We start from the raw sequence: 22,306 nt of genomic DNA on the forward strand, positions 1-22,306 counted from the left end.
ACAGGGAGTGCAGACCAGCCGGGAGGGGGTTCTGACCGCGGAGCGCCGTTCGGAGCGCGGAGCCGCGGCCCGGCGGAGCGCGCCCAGCACGCGCGGGCCGCGCCCATTGGCTGAGAGCCCCCCCCTTCTCCGCGGGCAGCCAATGAGACGGCGCTGCCTGCGAGGGGGCGGGGCTCTGGCGGGCGTCACGTGTGCCTAACGTGCGCTGCCGTCCGCACTCGGGAAAGGGCGGGGCGGCTCCGCGCTTGAGTGACACTAAATTTGACCTATTAGCGTCCAGAGAGGGCCCCCTCTGGGCGGGACTCGGGTGCGGACTGGCGAGCAGGGCGACGGGGCGGGCTTTGGACGGCGCGGTTGCTATGACGGCCAGCGCCGGGCCCCGCCCGCCCGGGCGCCGCCATCTTGTTGTTGATTCGAGCGGCGGGGAGCGGCGGCGCTGGGGCTCCGCGTTCCCGTGTCCCGGCCGGGCAGGCAGCGCCGGCCCCGGTGAGCCGCGGCGGCGGGGACTGCCAGGCTGCCGGGCGGGGGGTTGAGCCGAGCGCGCTACCGTGAGGGGAGACCCGGGTGCGGCCCCGTGTAGGGTGCAGGGGTACACAGGCACGGCCCCGTGAGCGGCCGGGGTGAGGGGGCAGCGAGCACCGGGATGGGCCTGGAGTGGAGGGGGCCGTGCGCGGTCCCGTGAGGAGGGGCTGGGGAGAGCCCGGACGTCCCCCTCTGTGCGTGGGTGAGACCCGGGCGCTTTCCCCTGCGGGGCCCGCCTGGGGCACGGCCGGGGCGGGGTTCCCCGGGCAGCGCGGTGCTGGGGCAGGGCCGTGCCCAGCGGGCAGAGCGAGCGTCCCCTCCCTTTGTGCCCTTCCTTCCCTTCCACAGGAGCTGCGCGCAGGAAGGAGCTCGGAAACCGCGGCAGTAACATGAAACCAACATGGTGAGGAGGCCGGTGGGGCTAGGGGCCCGTCCGTGCTGCCCCCCGGCAGCGGAGGGGTGTGGGTGGCCCCGGGAGCGCTGGCTACCCCGGTGGGGACACCCGGAGTGCCTGGCAGTCCCCCGGGGCAGGTGTGCTCCTGGGTCTGCAGCCGTGGACCGGGACCAGCCTTCCCCGGGGTTTCCTAAGGGAGGGGGTTGGATTAGGGTGGGTGGTACTGGGTCCATATTCCTTAATTTTTAAGCTCAGCATCAGCTCTTTTTTTTCTCCTTTTTTTTTTTTTTTTTTTTTTTTTTTTTTTTTTTTTTTTTTTTTTTTACTTCCGAGCGATATGCTTTAGTATGTGCTGCTTTTATAATTTCTGTCTTGCTCTTTTTTTTGCTCCATCTGCTTTTCCTCCCTTCAGGTTCACTTGGCTTAACTTGGTGTTCAGAGCTTCCAGAGCTGGATTCCAATAATTGGCCTTTGCTAATGAAACGCTGAATCGTGGGGCTTGGGTCTCTGTTCATTTTTAGTGTAATTTTTCTGTGATCGTTAGGGCTGCGTAAACGTAGTTAATATCTTGTCTCACAAAATAATGTTCAGTAGTGTGTTGTGAAAGTCTCATTGTAGTGAGCTGTCACCTGCAGCTGATATGCTAACACTTGTATGTTTGGTCAGGCTTTTGATTGAGAAAAATAATGGTATTCTTGTTATTTATCACTGAATTAAGATTCTGATTTCCTTTTAATAGAAATTCTGTCTGGAGCATCAAAGTGTTTTAGAATTAAGTGTATTATTCTTGCATGTTGTCACTGTAATCCTAAATAGATCTCTCCTAGTCCCATGTAACAATTTCTTATTATTTTGATTGTGAAGTATTTTTCTGGGTTAGTTTAGCTCTGACCTAAGGTAAGTGCTTTGTTTTGGAGCTGGAAGGAAAGTGGTAGGTTATGAAAAGATTTAGTTGTGAGCTCTATAAAGCAAGATAACATCAGGTTGCTTTTTTAACTGCAACAAATCCTTGTTTTTTCAATGTATTGAATAGTCCTAATGCTAATTTTTCTTTTCCTTTCTTGGAGGGTTTTTCTTACCCTCTCAGCTTTTTCAGCACAACCATTTCCAGGTGCATGCATGAACAACCTATGCTATCCTAGTTATAGCCTGTTAGGCTGATGTAAAATGTCCTTTTTCATGGCCTTGCCTTTGCTTCCTGTCTAGTAAGGACTTTTGGGAGAACAGGGGAAGTGATCCTTAGCTCCTGGAGGGGAAGTTAATGTACACAAGGTTATTAGTGTAGGAATCTCTGATGGAAAGAGTAGGATATGCTGGTGGGACACTCTCCTGGACCCTCTGGTTTTTCATTATGCACTTTGTGGCAGTTTTGTGTGTTTCTTGCAAAGAAGAGGAGCAAGTGAGCGCGATTATCTGTTGAGATGAGAAAGGGGACAGTTTTTAAGATATGCTTCTGATCACCAGTTTCACGTTCCATATGTGGTTGGTTTCCCAGTTACTTCAGCTCGTGTAAGTATAGGCTGCAACCCATAGGAGGTTCTTGCCTTGTTGCTTATGCCTGTGCAGGTGAGAATCAGAGTTCCCTGACTTACAGACTGATCAAGTTAAAGACAAACTGTTTTTCCATCCAGCTTTGTGAGTGCATAAATGATTTTGCAGGTGCAAGGGAAATGGGGCTGGTGCTGGAATGGGGTCTTATCTGAGTTCAGGGTAATCTGCAGTGTGACTGTGTAAAAATGCAATAATGTATTTTACATTATCTATTTTCTTGCATATAAATATAATTTTAAACCACATTTTTACATATATTCAAAAATTAAATGAAAAAGGAGTGCCCATGCTTCTCTTCTACTTCTGTGAATCACTGTGTGCCTGATCATCAGGTGGACAGCACTGGATGTGTTCTTCTTATAAAAATATTATAGAAGGAAAAGTTAGATGTGCTTTGAGATCCCCTCTCTTGGCAGATTGTGCAAGTCAACTGACTTGGAAGTTATTCTGTCTTGCATTGCACATAGTGAAAAGTCAAGGTTAGAGTAGCAAGCACTCAGAGGTCAAAAAAATGCCCAGGCTGGAGTTGTACCTGTGCCCTTAATCAGCTAATTGGCCTTTTAAACAACTTGTGATTTCTTCTTAATTAGGCAGTTGAATGCTCTGCTCATCCCATCTGAGCTGCCTGGTTTGTTTCTTTCCTTTTCTCCCACAAATACAGAGCTTATTCCTTTTGGGTAAAATGATCAAACTCTGAGATGTGACCTTGTTGGGCTTGGCTGGTGCAAGATGAGGAGCCCTGTACAAGCTCGGGGCTGTTTGTTGACCATCTGCTTACAGGGCACAGTCTTGGTCCAGTGGATCACCAGGTGTTTGTAAAAAGGTTTGATCACTTTTCAGATTTCAGTGTTTAGTTAGTTTCTCTGTGCCTAAAGGTTTTTGTGGATCTGGTGGATTCTGACTGGCACGCTGGATATGGGATTGGCACTCACTGTGCCTTCCACTAGGATAAGAAATGTAGGTGCTAAGTTTGAATTGGCTATCCAGAACCCATGCTCTAGAGGAGGTGTGTTTCTTCCATCTGTGGTTGAATGCAGATACTGAAGCCATGGAAGATCTGACAGAGGCCTTGATTATTGCAGTGTAACCCAGGCACTTCACTCGCTGTCAGTAGATTCCCTCAATCTGTCTGTCAGAGATTAGCTCATAACATGTTGGAGATGTGAATGGAGTGTTAATGCTGGGATTTGTAGTCTCAGAAGTTAGTATTGACAAAAAGCTGCAGCCTGATTTGTTTGCTCTTGCATTTGACAGTGTCACATTGGTGCTGGCAGGATTTAGCATTGAACTCAACTTGCAGAGTTTATGTGTGGCTCTCTGGTTGCTTGTTTAAGTAGTGTGACATGTCTAGGAACAACTGCTTTTATTTCTGACCTCTCAATCTTTGAGAGGGAATGTATCAAAAACAAGTCTAGTAAGTACAGAGGGTCCCTAGCGAGCTCGAGAAAAGGAGCAAAAGAAAAGAAAATGTGACAGAACCCTCTGCAAGAGTCATGTCGAGTATTTGTGTTACGTGCTGTAAACTGAAGGAGCCCTTCAGCTATATGGAGGAGCAGCTAGCAGTCTCCCTCATTTCTATTCGTGATGTGACAGGAATGCAGAGCAGGATGCTGGCCAGTGTTTAATATCAGGTTTGTTGCTGCTGTCGTAGGGGTGGTGGGGGGAGGAAGAGGAAGTGTGTGTGCGTGGCTGCTTGGTTTCTGTTTTGCAGGCACCGCCTGTGCGCGGTGTTGTGCCGTTCTGATGTGGCAGCAGCTGTTATTTTTGGTGTTCCCAGTGTGCTCTTCGGGTAGATGTGCTTCCTAATAGATGCAGTTCTCTTAATCAGTGTGTTGGGCTGCCTGTGCTTCCTGTGTAGTCCATGCTGGTGTGAACCACTCTGCAGATGGTACTGAGGTGCAAGTCCTTTGCCTTCATTTATTTCCACAGGCTCCTCTGTTTGCATTTTGAGTGGCATTAACTGTGTGTAAAAGACAAGCTTCTTAAACTTGTGTTTATTTTGCATCAGTCATGTGGTGTCATTAATGTTTGAACCCCTTCTTTGGGAGTAAAGGAATAAGCTTTGCTATTACAGGGTGTTTCTAGGGCTGTATAATGTGCCCACAGTAGTTAAAATGGATGCAGTTGTTTTGTTAAAAAAATCGCACAGACATAGTTGCCATAATTATATTAGTAGGCGATCTATCAACCAAATCTGATAAAAGCAGTGAAAGAGGTTATGATATGGATGTGGCTGTCCTGGCAGGATGTCACTGCACGTGCTTGGGAGCTGCAGTAGATAAGCTGTCTCTGATTTAGCTTTTGTAGTTAGAAAGGTTATCTCCTTCACCAGCTGTCCTGCTGCTTTGCTAAACGCTACCTCCCCTGTGTTGGGGCCTACAACCAGGCCTGTTCACCTGCTGGGGTTTAATATACTCTGCTCCAGCCTTTCTTCCCTAGTGCCCATGCCTGCCTGCTGAGGAACAGTCATGGATCCTGCTCTGTTCCACCCTGGTTAGGAATTTTCAGCTAAGGGAGGCTGAGGCAACTGGGGACAGTGTGTCCCCTCAGCCCAACTGGTGGCTTTGTTAAAGAGCATCTGCCAGAGCCCACAGGAATGAGTGAGAGCATTTGCTCCCTTAAAGGAACTTGTGAATTCCAGTCCTAGTCTCTAGGGAAGGCATGCTCTCAAACATTCTGAATTGACAAGCAAGTAAAGTTCTAAATAAAATCTAATTTAGGACTTGCTAACTCGTTTCCATACATCATTTCGCAGGCTGACTTGCTTCTGGGGTCCTGCTCCCTCTTGATTGTGAGAAGTTGGCTCCATATTCCAGTGACTTCTCAGCCAAAGGAGCTTGGGTGACATCTCCAAGGTGACTTTTTTCTGTTTTGTTCAGAATACATATGCAGCCATCTTAGAGATGCAAATAGAAATAAACTGTTTGCTTTTTACCTCTCCATTTGGAATTTTGCCCTTCAAGCAAGGATATGTAGATACAGTTTGTGGGAGTTTTGTTCTTATTTTTGAAGGATGCTACAGGAACATCCAGGTAAGTGCAGTAGCACAGAGTGAAAAATTTAGTCCTGTTCATTCACCAAATTGGTGTCAGTTCTTTGTAATAAGAACTAAAATTCCAAGAATTGGAGGCTCACTCATGCTCCAGTAATTCTGGCCATTCAGGTGGCTGATTTGCAGCTGAATCACCTTATGATGGTTTCAGAATTCTTACCATTGTGTGCTTTTTTCTTTCTCTTCAGAAGTTTGTTTGCTGAAAGTTGATAAGGCTGATCTGATAGTCTTTCAGTTTCACAGAGGTTACTTAGTGCTGTCCTGAATTTGTAAGAAAGTCAATCATATTTGTTTTCCCCCACCTCTTTATCAACAAAGATATGACTCAGTATATCTGTGGTATAAACAGACTCAAATGACCTTGTTTTCTTTAGACATGGTGTATTTAAGTAGTGGTTGTCACACAGTTCAGTTTCCTGGTGGGGAAGCTCTTGACCTGGTGGATGATGGTCTTAGTTTGAAGCTGAACTCCACAAGTACCTTCCTGGGGTAGGGAGAAGAGACACATGGTGCCTTCTCTTCAGGGCATGCTCCTCTGTCTGTCACTGCTGACTTAAGTGCTGATCTAAGGTTAAACTGTACAGCTTGTATATTCTGTTCTGACATTTCTCTGCCCCCCCCCCCACCACCATAGTTCTGTGCTGAGCTGCATTTTCCCCAATTGTTTAAACTTCCAGAGTGCATTAATGCAAAATATCATGTGATCTTTAATTCCAATTAATGTTATTCCATTGTTGGTATCAAAGTATTGTCAAGCATTTCCAACAGTGAGTTCAGAAATCTTAAAAAGGGCACAAGAAGATAGGGCTGGCTGTTTGTTTAGTGTCCTTTGACAGTACTGTCTGAGCAGCTTAAGCACGTGTGGGGAGCAGTCATGATCTCATTACAGCTAACTATAGGTGATAAGCAGCTTTGAGCACCAAAATCAGTGCACCACTGAGTGCAGATGTCAGTGAGTTATTTAAAGCAGAAAGGATTTGGGAGAGAAGCCTGGGGTCTGCATAGTCCCATGTCTTACTCAGTATCTGAATCAAACCATCGAGTAACTGCCGTGAAGTTCCTGGAGCTCTTGCAGAAGATGAGATATGCTGCTCTTGAATTGGTTGGTTGGTTAAAAACATGGTTAAGTCTTGGAGCTTTGGAAGACCCTCACAACACTACTGCTTGGTGAAGGGTTTATTATACTTTTCCAAGCTGTGGTCTTTGTGTAAAGCTGCGTGACACATCTGAGGAAAAGACCTGTTGAATTCACTGGGGTTGAGTCTCATATCACAAATACAGAAATAAAAAGAACTTTTAACTTGAGTCTTTTGAGTCTGTCCCAAAAGAATTGTTGAAGCAGTCTGAAGCTCAATTTGTGTTGAAACAATACATATGCAGGTTTTTTTAAGGTAGTTTCTTAAACACTCCCATGCTTCCTGTAATAAAACCCACATCATGTTTGTCTCAAATATGTGGATTTTACTTAGATTAAGTGTTACACTGCATAAAATGTTTATGGATCCCTTTACTTTTGCAAGTAATGGAGTGGTTTACTTTATTTTCCATTAGAAGCAGGTATTGTGAGTGTGTTTTCTTACGCTGTGCAAGTGGCATTTCCTTTACTTGGGCATAAATCTTCTTTATGTAATTGAGGTCTTAATACTTCACAGTTCTTACCACAAGTGTTGACCCAAATACACTTATTAAAATTTGACAGTAAGCTAAATGTGAACCAATAAGCATTATCAAGCATGCTTTATGCATCTTTTATTTTTATAGAACTGAGGAAAAACCTCTAACTCTATTTTAGTCAGACTGAATTGGTATCACTGTGGTGCAGCATGCAGAGTTGAATAGTTTTCACTTCAGGTGCTCTGCACACTGGTTTTTGGTTTTTTTTTTTTTTTTTTAGTGTAAAAACAACACTTGGGGGTTTCTGTTTTCTCCTTAATTATTCTTAGCTCTAGTTAAGTATGATCACAGAAATTTCCATTTCTGTGATCTGTGTGTTACTTTTGTAGCATGTTTAGCACTGACACTTACAATGAATTTCAGCAGCTTAGAAAACCGAACCTATTGACAATTTGGTTCACCTAATGACAAAAATCAGTTGTCTTAAAAATTAGTTCTGATTTGTGAATGCAGTTTGACTCAAATATTCTTAGTTAAAATACTTAGTGGTATTGTATCATTCAGCAGACAAAAGTGAACCAAGGTTTTTATTCACTGCAATTAAAATACTTTCCTAAAACCTGGCAATTAAAAATCACAGGTTAGATGGTTAAGTGTTTGAGAATTTGTGTCTTTGAGTTCATCCCATCATAACATGACAACCAGAAGAAAATTCAAAGCCTTTTAAGAATCTGCCAAAGATCAGTGTCCCATGGTAGTGAGCTTGCCAGGTTGACTCTTGTATGAGTGCAAAGCACTTTGTTTCAGGTTTCCTGTTGTTTGCAGGTTTTTTAATGATTCTCAAGGAAGAGAAATGTGTTATTTTCCACCTATTATGCTTGTTATTTTATGTTTTTCAGCCTGAGATGGTATGCTTTTGGCACATGTTATCACACTGTATTGATCTGGAAGAGAAAATGAAAGGGAAATTGGCTTTCCCAGCTACATACAGCCTGTGATGTATTGTGACAGTGAGAATACATCTGATTTAGCAGACTGTTATTTTGTAGGAAAAAAACCCAACCCAAACCAGCCTGCAGCATGGCCTTGCAGTGTCTGTAGAAGAACTTAATGTGTGAAAAACTAAAGTAGCTGTGATACAGTTGAAGAGAGGTTTTGCTGTTAAAAACAAACTTGCCACAATTTGTGTGTCTTCCAGATGAGTGTGCTGTGCTTTTTTAGTGTATGGGGCAGAAGATTTTTTTAATGTATATGCAGGTGCTGCATCCAGTTATCTACAAACTAATTTGACATATCAGGTTTAACATACTTCCTTTTGCTTTGGCTTTACATCTCTTACATAACCAGTGGCCTCAGTTGTTGTAAGTGGCACACTAGAAAGCCTGTTGGAAGGAGCTTTGAGATCCACTTCAGCAGCTTAACATTTAGATAAGATATTGGGAATTTGTGACCTGTAGAGTGTTTACAGGGACTTGTTTATGACTGCTTCAGTGAACAGGAAGTTAAATATAGGCTTTGTTTGTCTGAGTCTTCACTTCAAATGAAGAGAAGTTCCTTGCTTCAAACCCTCAAACAGAACTGGTTAGTGTGGCAAAGCATTTCAAGGGGCCTGCTGCCCAGGTTAGTGTGTAGGAGAGTAATAATGAAGATTTGGAATATTAAAGGTTCCTTTGTAAGGTGCTTGAGAAATACAGTGGAGTGAAGTGTGTTCTGAGCTCCCTTCTTGGATATTTCCTTTTGCAAAGCCAAGTTGCATTGGATACCTTGGAAGTGTGAGGTTTGCTAGAAGGTACCAAAGGATGGTTGTACTGGCCCCTGATTGGGTAAAACAATCTTGCAGACATTTTTAAGTGCCAGATTTTGTCCTTCAAAAAATGTAGCACATTGCCGTGCTTGAAGTTGTGATTCTCTGACTGATGCACGTGTCTCCTGAGAAGACAGCCTCAGGTTCGGATTGCCTTTCATTTCCACTCAGCTGGCTGGGCCTCCTGTTAATTCTTTGTCCTTTACCTTCCAGAACATGCTGCAAGCCACAAAACAACTCCAAGGTATTTTAACAGCTTTAAGATTTTCAGTATGAGTGATTGAAAGTCTTGCAGATTATGCTGATCCTCAGGAGAGTTACAGGATAACAACAGGCCCAGATCAAAATCCCTTCCATGAGCCTGGGTTATGTGTCATGTGTGTTCTGCCATATTGAAGGGATGAGAGTATCCTTATATGAAATTGTGTTTAGTTTTATCTATTTCATTTCAAATGAAATGACTACCTTAGCTTTCAGTCCCATCAGATACTGTGTCATATATTCTACTTAAATAGAGTACCAGATTTAGTGTACTGTCTTTGTCTAAAGTATATTTGCCATGGCAGATGTCATTATTTCCCATTCCAAACCTCAGAAATGAAATGTTGTCCTTTATCCTTGAATTTTCCATGGCATTATTTACTTTCTTGTAACACTTCTATTGAGATTCTTTCCCCCCTAATGCAGAGTTTGTTTTTTTCTCTTTCCTTTTCAGTGTTTTTAGTTTGGTTTGGTTTTTTTTAAGTAGTTTGACAGTACAAGAGAATATACTGTATATGAGAATGTACCTTCCTTGGTACTTCCTTGTGGAGAAAAAATCACAGTGAAGTGTTCAGTAGAGAAGTTATAGCTCATGTTTTCTTGCCTGTGACCCTTAAGGGTCACCTGCTTAGGGAAATTAAACTGGTATCAAGTACGAGGCATGGATTTGCAACGTGATTATGTGGCTGTAACTCCCTTATGGACGTGCTTATAACGTTGTTTCTGCCCCAACTGCTTGGGACAGCTGCATTAATCAGCATGTTCATCCTTAACTAGTGAAGCTCTGCCAGTGAAATCCCTTAATGTAGAGGCACTGATAGTGGTAAAATGACTTTTCTAAGGTAAAGCTTGTTTTGCTGGAGGTGTTGAGAAGGTAAAGAGTGAGCAATGCTTTCTTTGTCATTGTGAGTAGCCTTTTTTCCAGGAAAAAAAAAATTAGATAAAAAAGTGGGGGCCCAAAATACGCCTTTTCCACTTGAATTAATTTTTTCATTGGCAATGTGAAGTTAGAAGGGGTTGCAGTGAGAGAGGAGGGCATCTCTCAGTTGGGCATAGAAAATTTTACCTATCCATACAAACCTTGGTATATTTATTGTAGCATGGGTGTCTACTTGAAATTACAGGGCAATCTGCAGTTCCATTTTCTCATACAGTAAATTAAGTGGTGTCCAGAGCATTGGTATAATCTGGAGTACTGTATAACTGACTGCCTTGCATTTCTCTGAGCCTTTTCAGATGTTTAAGAAAGCCCCAAATTTTGTTTAGTATCAATGTCTCAGAATTACAGTAGCAGAACAAGCTACTAGATAACAACTGCTCCTTGTGCTTTTGGCACAAGAATTTGTTTACCAGGGTGAAATGAGCTTGTTTGGATAATCTTGCTTTTATTCCCCTAAGTCTTTCTGTTGGACTGATGTGCTCCTAGATTGTCTTTCAGTTTCTGCCATATAAACAGAAAAGTTGCTCAAGGATTTGGATTTTTAGCCAAGCAGCACCACATTCATTCAAAAGAGATGCCCTAATTTGAGTCCATATTAACAAAACCAATTCAGTTGTTCATGTACTGGGACACAAATTCTTTAGATTTTGAGAATTTTAATTAACAGGCAAGACTAAGTTGAAATTAAGTGCAAGGGGATCATGAAAAGTGAAATGACTGCCGGACTTCTGGCTTTAAAGAAGGGTTTAAAAGTAGCAAGATAGTCAAGTAAATTGTTCCTTTCTGAGAAGCTGTTTTTCTGCTGGCTGAAGTACACCACAAGTGGATGGTTTTACCAAGATCATGGAAACATTCAGTGCAAGTATCAAAACCAGTAGCCTGTTCCTGGTTCTTTCCTTTCCATATGGGTAATCTCAGGTAGATTATGGTTATCTAAAAGATACCTAAAGAATCTGTTTACCACATCAACTGAGTGCTTTGCTGACCTGTCAAGCTTCAGCAGAGAGATGTAAGAATTGCTTCATTTCTCATGGCTTTGAGTATTTTACCAGTGTTCAGACAGAAGTTGTGCTGTCTGATTAAACTGCAGGATGCCATTAAGGACCTGCCAAATGTAAGTGTTTTCTGCTTCCCTGTGTAGAAAAAGACGAGTGTAGCTGAGGCAAAATGTTTGTTTAGCTTTATCTTCACAGTTAGAGAAAATTCTCATGTGTGTGCCCCTCCAGTCATCTCAAATGCTGTTGTAACTGCCAAAATGCCCTGGTGTATCTCTGTCTGCATATGTGAGATTAAAGTCCTCTTGGGTACTGAAATTCCAGCTCACATGAGGCTGTGAAGCTGTTAGTGCCTTGCATTCCATGGAGGGATAGTGGAGCTTATGCAGACAACACATTAAAAGTCAAACTGTTAATCTTTTTGTTGAGAGCTGCTGTTTGTGCATCACCTACAATTTTGGCAGAACATCCTCAGTCAGGATGCTGCTCTGATGTGATCTGATGGTAGCAAGAGGCAGAGGTAGAGCCCAAGCTGAGTAGATGTTTGTTTCTGGCCACAGAAGTGAGAAGATGAGTGTTTGCTTGTTTGGGTCTTAAACTCATTCTCTTAATAACAGGAATTGTACTGAATGGGCATTGCCACAGATTTTCTGAAGGCAGAGATCGTGCAGTCCCCAGCTCCTTTAAGAGAGCCAGTTGCTTGGAATGCCCTTATCTAACACTCTTCATTTCCATATAATTAATTCTCAGGCAGCTCAGAAAAAGGGCAATGTATAGATCTGAGGAGGAGATGGATCAGAGTGGTGTCACAACCCACAGTGTATGATAGGAACTGTAAAGCTGCTTTACAGTGAGTTTGAAGTGAACCAAATCAAACACTGGTTTACAGAGGCCCTAAGGGTGAGATTAGCTGGCTTGGATTGGTTCTTTGTGGCAAGTCTGTGTTGGGTTTTGATGCATAACTCCTAGACTTGATGGGTTTAAATCTATATGTTGTCCTAATTCCTAAGGAAACAAAACATTTGCGCTGCTTCCTGAGTACTGGAGCCAGTTTCTGCTCCTTAGCAGCTGACTTTGCTCTACCCTCCCTTTGCACAGGACGTGTTGTTGTTCACAATGTGCTCTTTGGATGGAGTGTCTGGATCTTGACTGTGGGGTCAATCTCTTCAATATGAGAAACATTTCCCTTCACAGAATCTAAATGGCTGCTTACCAGTAGTCATGCTTTGAAAATTCCCTTCTCCTTGTCCCAGGTGGGAATGGGATGTGGGGTCTTGGCTTAGCTTTCTTCTGTAGTCTACATGCAAAGCAAAGACAAAGGAGAAGTGTTTGAATATCTGTGTAAGTTTTCCGAGTAGCAGAGTATTGCAGGACTGTACTCTGAAGGTAAAGAGGAAAGAGCAAGTTTTCTCTTAAGCATTGTGAAGTGGAAAAAACTGCACATAGAAACAACAGAGTGATGTTTTTCTTGTTAGCAGTGGTAGGAAGAGGCAGATGGCAGAACTTTTTGCCTCTGGCCCTAATGAAGCTTGTTTGTCTTTAACATTTAAAGTCTCAACATCAATAAGTCACTGCAAAGGGATTTTTGCTTAAGTCAGGTCACAGTCAGCAGCTTAATTGAATGTGGTTTCTATAACTTGTGGAAAAGGTTTTTGAGCAGTTAATGTGTATCATGCAAGTTTTGCTGCAGTTGCTATTTTTTTCTATGCTTTCTTCTTTTATTATTTTTTTATTTTGGGGAAGTAAGGTGCTGAGTTATTGGGGTAGAGGACAGGGAGCCTGCACTGCGCATCTGCATCGTGACCTGGGGAGTGAATCAGCTCAGTCATAAGAGTTGAGCTTAGTGAGTTGTCCAGCCATTTTCTGACAGGCGAGAGTTCCTGACAGTGGCTCCAGTGTATGGGCGAGGAAAATCCAGTTTGAGTCTGCCTCTGCTGCTGCAAGAGATGCATTTAATAGCATCCATGTCTTTGCTGAAGGGACTCACGCTTGAGGCAAAAGCCTCTTTCTGGTTTTTCTGTTGTTGTTGTTGTTTGCCCGAGTAAACAATTTTATCATTGGGAGAAGGGACTGAAGTTTTCAAATCCATGTTGTTCCCAGAAGGGGGCAGGGGAGACTTGTGAGTTGTGGAGTTTGATAAAAAGTACTTTTGTTTGGTTTTGTGACACTTCCGTGCTGGCTTTCAGGCCCAGCAGGCACTCCCGCCGCCCTGGCAGCAGGAATGTGGCACCATGAGATGCCTGCTCAGTGCCAGGAGCCTGCAGCAGGGACCTGGGCTGCAAGCCTTCCCTGCCTTGGCTCTGCTTTCTCCTGGGGAACATTGCAACAGCTGAGAGTACTCTCCTGCACTTCCCTCTCATTTGATACACTGAAATATGTGTGTTAAAGCCCTGAGAGGATGGAGTCATCATAAAACAACCCCATTTCTATACCAGGAGCAATCTGGACAGTTGGCATCTAAGTGTGTGAAAATCTTAGTTCCTTATTCTGTCATCTAGATTTTTATTCTTAATTAAAGCTGGAAAGAAGCTTCTTTATGCAGCTTTCTTCGGGATTTTCAGGGGAGTCTAGGTTTTCTCTTGACAGACCTAACTTCCATTTGCTAAATACAGTCTGGCCAAGAGTGAGAAGGAGGCTGTTTTGCCAGATGTTTTAGAAATGGGGTAATGCAACTCCAGCAAGTTTGTTTTATGTCTGCAAAGTGACCTGGGATTTCTTTGACAGCTTGGAATACAGACAGAACAAACTTGGCCATGTTAGTCTGCATTTCTATCTTTGAATGGGGCAAGCAGCTACTTTCTCACAGGAAGTGCTTCTTGCAACATTCCTGATAATTTTGACATAACTTCTACCTCTATACTGGCGGTGAAAGGGTAAACAAAGACTCTGCTGAAAAAGGGGGCTGGATGAGTGATGCACAGGCTTCCTTGAGGTATTTGGTGGTTTTTATGCCTGAGTGGGTCTTCAGTTGCAAGGTCTCCTGGCTCTTGTGTCTAGAGACAAGGTTGAAAGAGGAGCCAGCAGTCAGAAGCAAATGGACACCAAGTGGAGGATTACTTGAGAGAACTGGAGCCATGGGAGCCCATGGGACCCAATGGTGCTGTAGTGCCAGCCTTGTCATCTTGGAAAAGTCACAGAGCTGCTGGCACATCTCTGATCACTTATTTTCAAACTAGGCCCAAAGGATAATCCAGGGTGGTCAATCTCACTTGAGTCCTGGGGACAGTCATGGGTCAGGTCCTTTTGGTGCACCTTTCCTGTGTGAAACATGTGCAGGAATGTGACTGGGAACAGTTAGTATGGATTTACTGACTCTAAGTTGTGTCTGACGCACCTCATTGTCTTCTGTGATCAAATAATCGGATTTGTGGATGAGGAAGAGCACTAGGGGCCATTTAGCTTAAGTTTGCTGGGTGGTTTACAGGATTCTTGTGTGCAAGTTGGGACATTACAGACTGGATGGGTGGAGTATGAATGCAAGCACATCAGGGAATTCTGAAGAGTAAATGGAGTCAGAGGCGGATGAAGGAGTGATTCATAGAGCTCTTTCCACACAGGACATTAGCTTTTGAAAGTAGGCTCTTAATCAGTCTTTTTTTTCCTCCTGAATGTCATCCTTTGCCACAGTGTGATAAGAGTGGATGGAAGACAGTATTTAAGAGGCTGTCTGGTTGAAATTCATCAGTCTGGCTCATTATCAGTGTAGAAGATTAATCTGTCTTTTCTTGGGAAGAAGTGGGGAGGTTCACATGAATGTTCTTCAAGATACCTCTGTTTTGTTTTTCATTCAGTCATGTGTATTTGTGATTGGCACTGAACTGTAGTTTCATACAATACATGGGAGTTTTGGGGATTTCAGTCATACCTAGGGAGGATGTGTTTGGAATACTGCGAGGTTAGTTTGAGAAGAAGAAAAACAATCAGTCAAAGCAAAGTAATTTTGTTTTCAAAGGGTTACAGCTTCTTTGGGTTTGACAAACTTGCAGTTATAAAAGGTGATCTGGAGGTTTTCTTTACCTAATGTCTACTGTAAATTCTCTTCAGTGTTCCTAAGGTACTGTGGAGCATCTGGTAATCTTTTCAGGATTGCTGGTCTGAAAAGAATACTATGTCATTAAATCTGGTCAGGCTAAGGTATATATGTATATTTATGCCCAGAGAACTGTAATTGCAAAATTCAGTGTGTGGTGTTTGCTTTGGGTTTTTTTTTTCCCTTTCCAATACTGCTATTACTGCCTTGCTGCAGCCAGTGGTATGCATTGGAATTAAGAATTCAGTTTAAGCTTTCTAGTGTGGTAGTGTGCTAAATTAAGGTGCCAGTTATGAGCAAAGAGGTTAATGGTCTTACATAACGCTGGTCTTGAGGTTTTTTGCCACTGGAGAATCAAAAATAGCAATTAGGAGTTCATTTTTCTGTCCTAGTTGTGTATTTTTCTGTGGGGATCAATTATCTGCAGCAAGTGACTTTCAAATCAAGGCTGTTTTTTCTGTTTTAAAAGCATCATAATTTAAAACTTGAGAACAGTATTAAAAATCTGAGTTCACCACAAGCTGCTTACGTTTGTCTTTCAGTTAGTGGTCTCTTGGAAAGCTATAGATCATCCTTATTTTATCAGAACTGCCTAAGGAATGTAATTCTAGCTTCTCTGCGTTTATGGCTTTTGTAATTATTCTTCATGGGTTCAGCTCCTTGTGGCTTTTGTGTGTCTGTGGTTAACCCTGTAGCTTCTCTGTACAGTTACTGGTTAAAACTCTTTAACTCTTGGCTGCACTTTGCTATTGCATTGTGTAGTCTGAAACAGCCAAAATCATGGGGTGTTCATACAGATGCTTCTGAGATCTGCTGTGTTAGCCTGTACTTTTTTTTAATTCTGAGAACACTTCGCCATTTGTCCCAAATGGGAACTGTGTCCATTAGATTTAGCTTGCATGTGTGTCTAATCTCATCCTAAATCTCTATTCACAGAGATGCTGGAAGTGTGTTCCTTCCTGTTGAGGTTTCCCTTCATGTCTAGCCCCGCTTTTTTTTCTCATTGTGGAATTTATAATGCATTGCAACTTGAATTACCTTATGAATAAAAAATGTATATGGTCACCTCTATGGCAGCATGGATTGCTTTGCATCTGTGCACTGTTAAGTGGCAAGAGGGATAATTCCTGGTTATGTTGTCTAGGGAAGGCTCTGGATTTGCTCTGTAGACTCCATTCAGAAGTGTCCAAATGGTGTCTTGTTGTAAGGTGAAAAAAAACCCCAAAAGAACAGGAGGAAAGTTGTCCTCAAATTCTTGGTGTCTGATGGCTGTGAGAAAGAAGGATTTATGTAACTGAATGTGCTGCATTCTGCTCCTTGGCTTTCCCTCTGAGGTGCCAGCATGTTCTTGCAGGGCATTGCTGTCTCACTTCCTGACAGCCCACCTGGGCTTGGTGCCTGCTGAGGCTCTGCTTCGGTACACGAGTGGAGGAGCTGTGAACTGCATTCACTAGACTTGCCCTAATTTTTTAGCATATGGTGATCACTGCTTTTCAGTCTTTCCTTGATGAAATGTCTGCTTCCAGGGTAGTCAGCAGCCTGCATGTGCAGATAAGCTGAATTGGGATTTGAGCAGGGAAGCACTAAGCAGATCTGCAGCTGGGTATATGACAGCACAAAGAGTCCCCTCCAAACATCACTGGCTGTGGCTTTCCCTACTTGGATTAGAGATTCCATTAGAAGTCTTCTGGTCTTTGAGCAGTCATCTTATAAATTTTTCTAATATCTCTCTAATGGTAGAAATGAGGACACAAGATGTAGTGTTAATGTGTAATAGCAGTGGGCTGGTAGCTGAGCAGAAGTCTCCCAAGGGTAGGATTCATAATCCGCTTAAAGGAGAGGAGAATCAGAGGCTTTGGAAGGTCACCTTTGCGGGGTAAGAAACATTCCCTGTGCAAACCTCTGTTACCTCTATGATCAATTCCTCTCCCATTTTCATATTTCATCTCACAGCAGCAGAAGATAGATCTAGATGAATCCTGCAAGAGTCTTGACCCCTGTAAAACTCCCACTGCCTCAGGTTTGACTACCTGCCAAAAGACAGCTGTGTGTATATGGGCTGATAATCTTGTGTGACAGGGTTATGAAGTCTCACTGTATAGAGATAGTGGTCTGTTCCCCAAGAGACACTTTGATCTAAAGGGGACAGCCATGTGCTTCTGCTTAGTGCTTTGCAACTTCACAGTTTTACCTTTGCTTTATTTTGTTGCACCTGTATTTTGCTTGCATTGGAGAGTTGTGAGAAATTCAGATGCCTAAATGCAAATCCTAAATGACAGCTTTACTAAATTTCCTTAATGTTAAAAAACCCTGTAATATGTGTATTTGATATTGAAAGTACTACGCTTTAAATGTTAGTGCCTCTCAGAAGCCAGAAATTTATTAACTTCTTGCTTGTGATTTATGATATTTTAGTGATGTGTTGGGACAGAGGTACAGCATTTGCTCATGAACTTAGTATTTTCTTTTAAAGACCTAGTTTTTTTGCAAGATTGTCCAAATACAACAGAAGCTTGCTGCTTTTTCAAGCAGCAGCCACAACTTAATCTCTGAACTTTGGAGGAATGAGTTCTGCATGGCAGTAGCCCAGACTGTTTTGTAAGTGTGCTTTCCTCCACATGGCAGTGAGATGGCAAGTAAAAACTGAATTTTCTGCACCTCTGAAGCAAACCTGGGCTTTCAGGAACCCCTGATTTAATGAAAGCAGTGTCCAGAGTGAGGTGCTTCAAGCCAGTGGTGAGAGCTTGCTATAGCAGATGTTGATCATGAGGAAATGGGTGTGAGGCTAAAGTCATGAGACATACCTTAGTGAAATTCTCCTGAGGAGACCCTAGGATGTCCCTGTCACTGAGGAATTGCTGTGCATAGCCAAGGGTGACGTGTCTGCTCCCCAGCAGTTGAGGGGTATGTACACAGACCTGTGTTGGCACAAGAGCCCTTTCATGGTGGGGCACGGGACAAATTACTTGTTCCAGCTTCGTGTCACCTTCAGTGTTGTTGCAACTCCACTGACTCACAGGAACTGCTGCAGTGGTTTCCTACACAGAGCCCTTTAGATGGATCAACTCTTCCTTCCTAAAAAGCTTCGTTGTGCAGAAGTGGTCAGCTTTCTGAAGTGACTTTCTTAATAGTTTAACCAAGGTAAAGAGAACCTTGGATGTAACCCAGGCAGCAGTTTCTAAGAATTCTTTGTTGTTCATGAATCAGTGTTGTTTGTATAATGTTGTTGTCACTGTTCCCCCTGGCTTTGCTCCCCAGTACTGCTTGTGCATGCTGCTGCTGTTTGTCATGCCCTATTTAATCACAACAGGCTTTCCTCACTCTCCTCTATATATTTTAGCAGCTCTTTTGCTCTGAAAATAATGCTGGTATCAAATAAATTAAAGATTTATTTTTGAGGAAATAGGGCATTTTAAATATTAATGGTGTATTGTGGAAGATGCAAACATGAAGAATTAGATTGCAGATTTTTTAATGTACTGTTTAAATCTTTTGAACCAAAGTGGTTTTGTATAACTATTAGGTAGTTATGTTGTGATATTTTATCTTTGTTGAGTAAGAGAACAGCTTCCCAGTTGCTTGGAGATGGAGTTTTGCTGTGCCTTGGTTCCCACTTTCTCCCATGTTTTGATGCTGGGGGATTGTTGGCCAGATGTATTAGGGACCTGATCCAACTGAAAACTGAAGGCTTTTTGTTTTTTATATATTGCTGCTTTGTTTTCCTACCAGATTGGGTACTTAATGTGGCTGTCTGCAGGGGTGCTGATGCTGGTGTAAAGAAGATGTCAGGAGAGGTGAAAAAGTCAAATGATATTTCTGCTGCAAGTGACAACTCACATCTCTTTAAAGTCAGGGGATGAGACTGTTCTCTGAGCATGTGTTTGCAGGGCAGCTGGAGCTGAATGGAATTGGCTGTGCTCCTCTTGTGCCTGCCCTTGCCCTGCTCAGTGATTGTCCCCTTTTGCTTTCGTTGGGCACTGGCAGTAAACCAGTTCAGGAAGCCACACTGGCGAAAACAACTTTTCTTTTTTTCCGGGTTAACTTGTTTGCCAGGCTGGTTTCTGAGCAGGATCAGTGAGTGCCAGTGCTGACTCAGGAGAGAGGATGGGTTTGAAGAACGCTGACTTAGATTTGCTTAGGAAGTCATGAAGCTATAGCCTGAGATGCATGCTAAAGAACAAAGGGTAAGGTTTGCCAATTAGCAATTTTTTCAGTTTTGTGTCTTCATGGATTGATGTGGTGGCATCTACAAAAAAGGCTGCTGAACAGCTTAGAGACTATTTTTTTTTTTTGTCTTCTAGAGCAGACACAACAGAAACTGTAGAAAGCTGGTTTCCTGAAGCTATTTCATTAATGCTCTTCCTGCCCTATGCTAGAAGTCAGATCTTTATGGTTATTCAGTCTTTTGTGCTGGTTTTCAATGAGAAGGCCTCTCAAAATGGTGTGTGTTTGATGCAGGTACCTGTCACCAGCTGAAAGCAGAGATCCAGGTATTTCCCAGTAGGTTCCCAGGCAGCCATCAAAAAAAGGAGGTATATTCAGTTGCTTTTGTTTCAAACCATATTTGAGCTGATAATTTGGGAAAACCTTCAGTCTGTTTGTCTCATAGTTGTTTCTAAAGTGTGCTAGCATGGCATCATTACTTAGTGCTTATTCTGATTGTCAGTATTTCTGTTTGTATTTCCATGTTCAAATAAAAATTCAGCTGCAATTTGAAGAGTTGCCAAAACTGAAGATAGGCTCCCCTGTTCACTCTTTGAATGTCACAGTCTTCAAATTAGTGGGAATCTGCACATCACGTAGGCTTGTGTTTCTTGAATGGAAGATCACCAAGATAGTTAGTGATTATGCAATTTCTGGGAGAGTTTTGTTTCAGAACTTGGCCCAAAGCTGTTCTTTCTCATTAGTGACTTGGTTAGTCATGTTTTTATGTTTATTTCAGTGTGCAGACTGCAAAAATGATATATAATTTTGGACAAGCAACAGCTTGAGGGAGCTCAGTAGCCATGCCTTAGCTGTAGGATAGACATCAGTGTGACCTCATTTTGTCTCATTGGAGAGACCCTCCATGGTTGCAAGCAGTGCCATCAAGTCCCCTGTGTGTTGTTTGGTCAGTGATCCTGTTCTACAGCAGCCGTGCAATGAGGTGAGCTGGGAGTGCAAATGTTGGCTTTAGGCACGAGGATAACCATCAGCAATTCAGGCACCTTGTGCTGATACAACTGTTTGTACAGCTGCACAATAGATTGGGGATCTGACCTGGTTGAAAAGTAATCCTAAAAAAAAACAAGACAAAGTGCTGGTTTATTTTTAACTGTGATCAGTTTCCTAGTTTGATTCATGGTGAGGCTGCAAACAGTTGGACCAGTGCAGCAGAGTTGAGTGGGAGGGTGCTGTTAATGCTGTTCCAGATGTCAGAGGATTGCCTGTGCAACCATGGTCTGAAGAAATAACTGAAGGAGGAGTTAGAAACTGACTTGGCTCAGCCAGTGCCAGAAGGAATCTGAACATAATATTGGATGGTTTTTTAAAGCCAGGCATTTGGATGGCATTGGTTCCACTGTGGAGGATCACTTTATAGAGCAACTGATGCAAGCAAGCTTTTTTCAACCCAAAAACTTCCCTGTTTTACCAGCCTAAAGAGAACATGGTAGATGAATGAAGTATCAATGTGCATTTTTTTCTTGTGCAGACCAAACTTTCGATGTATGTGTTTTCACTGTCGTTTCCCTGTCAGAGCTGGAGGCCTAAATGCTCCCCTGGGTTTTTTCCTTAATTCACTGGTTTTACACATTCGGAAAGCAGGAAAAAAAGAGATTTTTTTTTTTTTTTACTTCTATCTTCAAATAGCAAAAACCCCAGACTATAAAATCTCTTCTGTGTTTGCCTTTATCTTCCCTTATTTTTTATAAGATTGTGGAGGGCAAAGAGCCAGGAAGCACACCTTTTTTCTCTTTTTTCATTGCTCAGGTAAGGTCTGAAACTCTGTGTGCCCTTGCTGTTGAGAGTTGACTGTTTTTCCTGTTGCAGAATCCTCACTTTGGCACCTGTGCTTTGCTTGCTCTGGGTGACAAGTGTAAGGTGCAGCATATTGATTGTTCCTTTCAGTTCCTGTCAACCACCTTCTGAAGCCTGAAAAAACTGCTCTTATTGCTGCACAAGTACTTCCTTTTTCTGGGATTTTGGTGCTTTTTCTGGAAGTTTCCTCTTGTTTCCTCTCTACAGAAGCTGGAAGGTTCTTGTCCCATCTTTCCACCTGCTTTCCAGGTGTTTGTACTAGCTAGGAGTCTGAGGGACACAAGGCTGAGGTGCACAACCATTTCTCCTTTTCCAGTCCATGTGGAGGTGGGAGTGGGAGCTCAGGCTCCAGAGGTGTTTGCACATGTGGGTGATGACAGCACCTTTCTGCTCAGAGGCCAGCAGTTACTCTGTAGGAGGTTAGGCCAGATTGTTTTCCTTGGCTCTGGAGTGATGCCTCCAAGGTCTTCTGGGGCATTTTCGGACAGGAGAAGATGAGGTGAAAACTTAGAAGGTGCCATTTGTTCTCTTCACCCCTGTTGTTACACAAACCTGAACCTGCTTGCCTGACTGCAGTGGATTCTCCTTGGTGTGGTGGGGCAGCTCCCCAGTGCTGAGCAGCCCTTCCCTGTGCCATCCATCTGGCTGAGCTGTGTCCATGCTCCCACAAAATCTCACACCTCCCTTTTCCTGCCAGCATTGCTCACTGTGCAATGCATTTGTCCTCTGGTTCAGCACAGCCATCCCCAGCTCTGACTCATTCTGTTGCTGTCAGCAGCTGTGGTGCATTCACCTGCTCCTCCATCCTGCCTTCTGATGCTGTTGAGATTGTAGAATTTGGTACCCACAGCTGACATGAAAGTGCAGTTTCTGAATGGACTCCTCCTCATGCTGAACTCAGCATAGTCATTCCATCATCTTCCTGTTGGGGAGGCATGTGGGTGGTTACTTGGATGACTGTGCAGGACTTTCTTAGGGCTGTGGCTGCTTATTTAAGCCTCACTGTCGGGGAAGAGGCCAAGGTCTGTGGCTGAAGAGTAGGTATACTTTAATTTAGATTAAAATTTTAAACATAAGATTTTTTTGAGACCGGAGGTAAAATTGTTCCCTCTGCTTATTCAGTCT

General features: G+C 43.2%; 1 protein-coding gene across 4 annotated transcripts in view; it reads left to right on the forward strand.

Annotated features, from left to right (window-relative positions):
- Positions 1-365: 365 nt before the first annotated feature.
- IP6K1 (inositol hexakisphosphate kinase 1) overlaps positions 366-22,306 on the forward strand; it is a 37,012-nt gene continuing 15,071 nt past the window's right edge. For 2 of the 4 annotated variants that reach the window (XM_009090994.4, XM_009090993.4), the window contains exons 1-3: positions 366-486; positions 871-925; positions 5,223-5,322. The gene's annotated coding sequence lies outside the window, so the exon portion shown is untranslated. Of the gene's footprint in view, positions 487-870; positions 926-5,222; positions 5,323-5,476; positions 5,500-22,306 lie in introns of those variants that run through there. The other 2 variants (XM_018914964.3, XM_050979267.1) reach the window with 2 other exon arrangements.

The sequence above is a fragment of the Serinus canaria genome, chromosome 12, assembly GCF_022539315.1.
Source record: "Serinus canaria isolate serCan28SL12 chromosome 12, serCan2020, whole genome shotgun sequence".
NCBI classification, from domain to species: Eukaryota; Metazoa; Chordata; class Aves; order Passeriformes; family Fringillidae; genus Serinus; species Serinus canaria.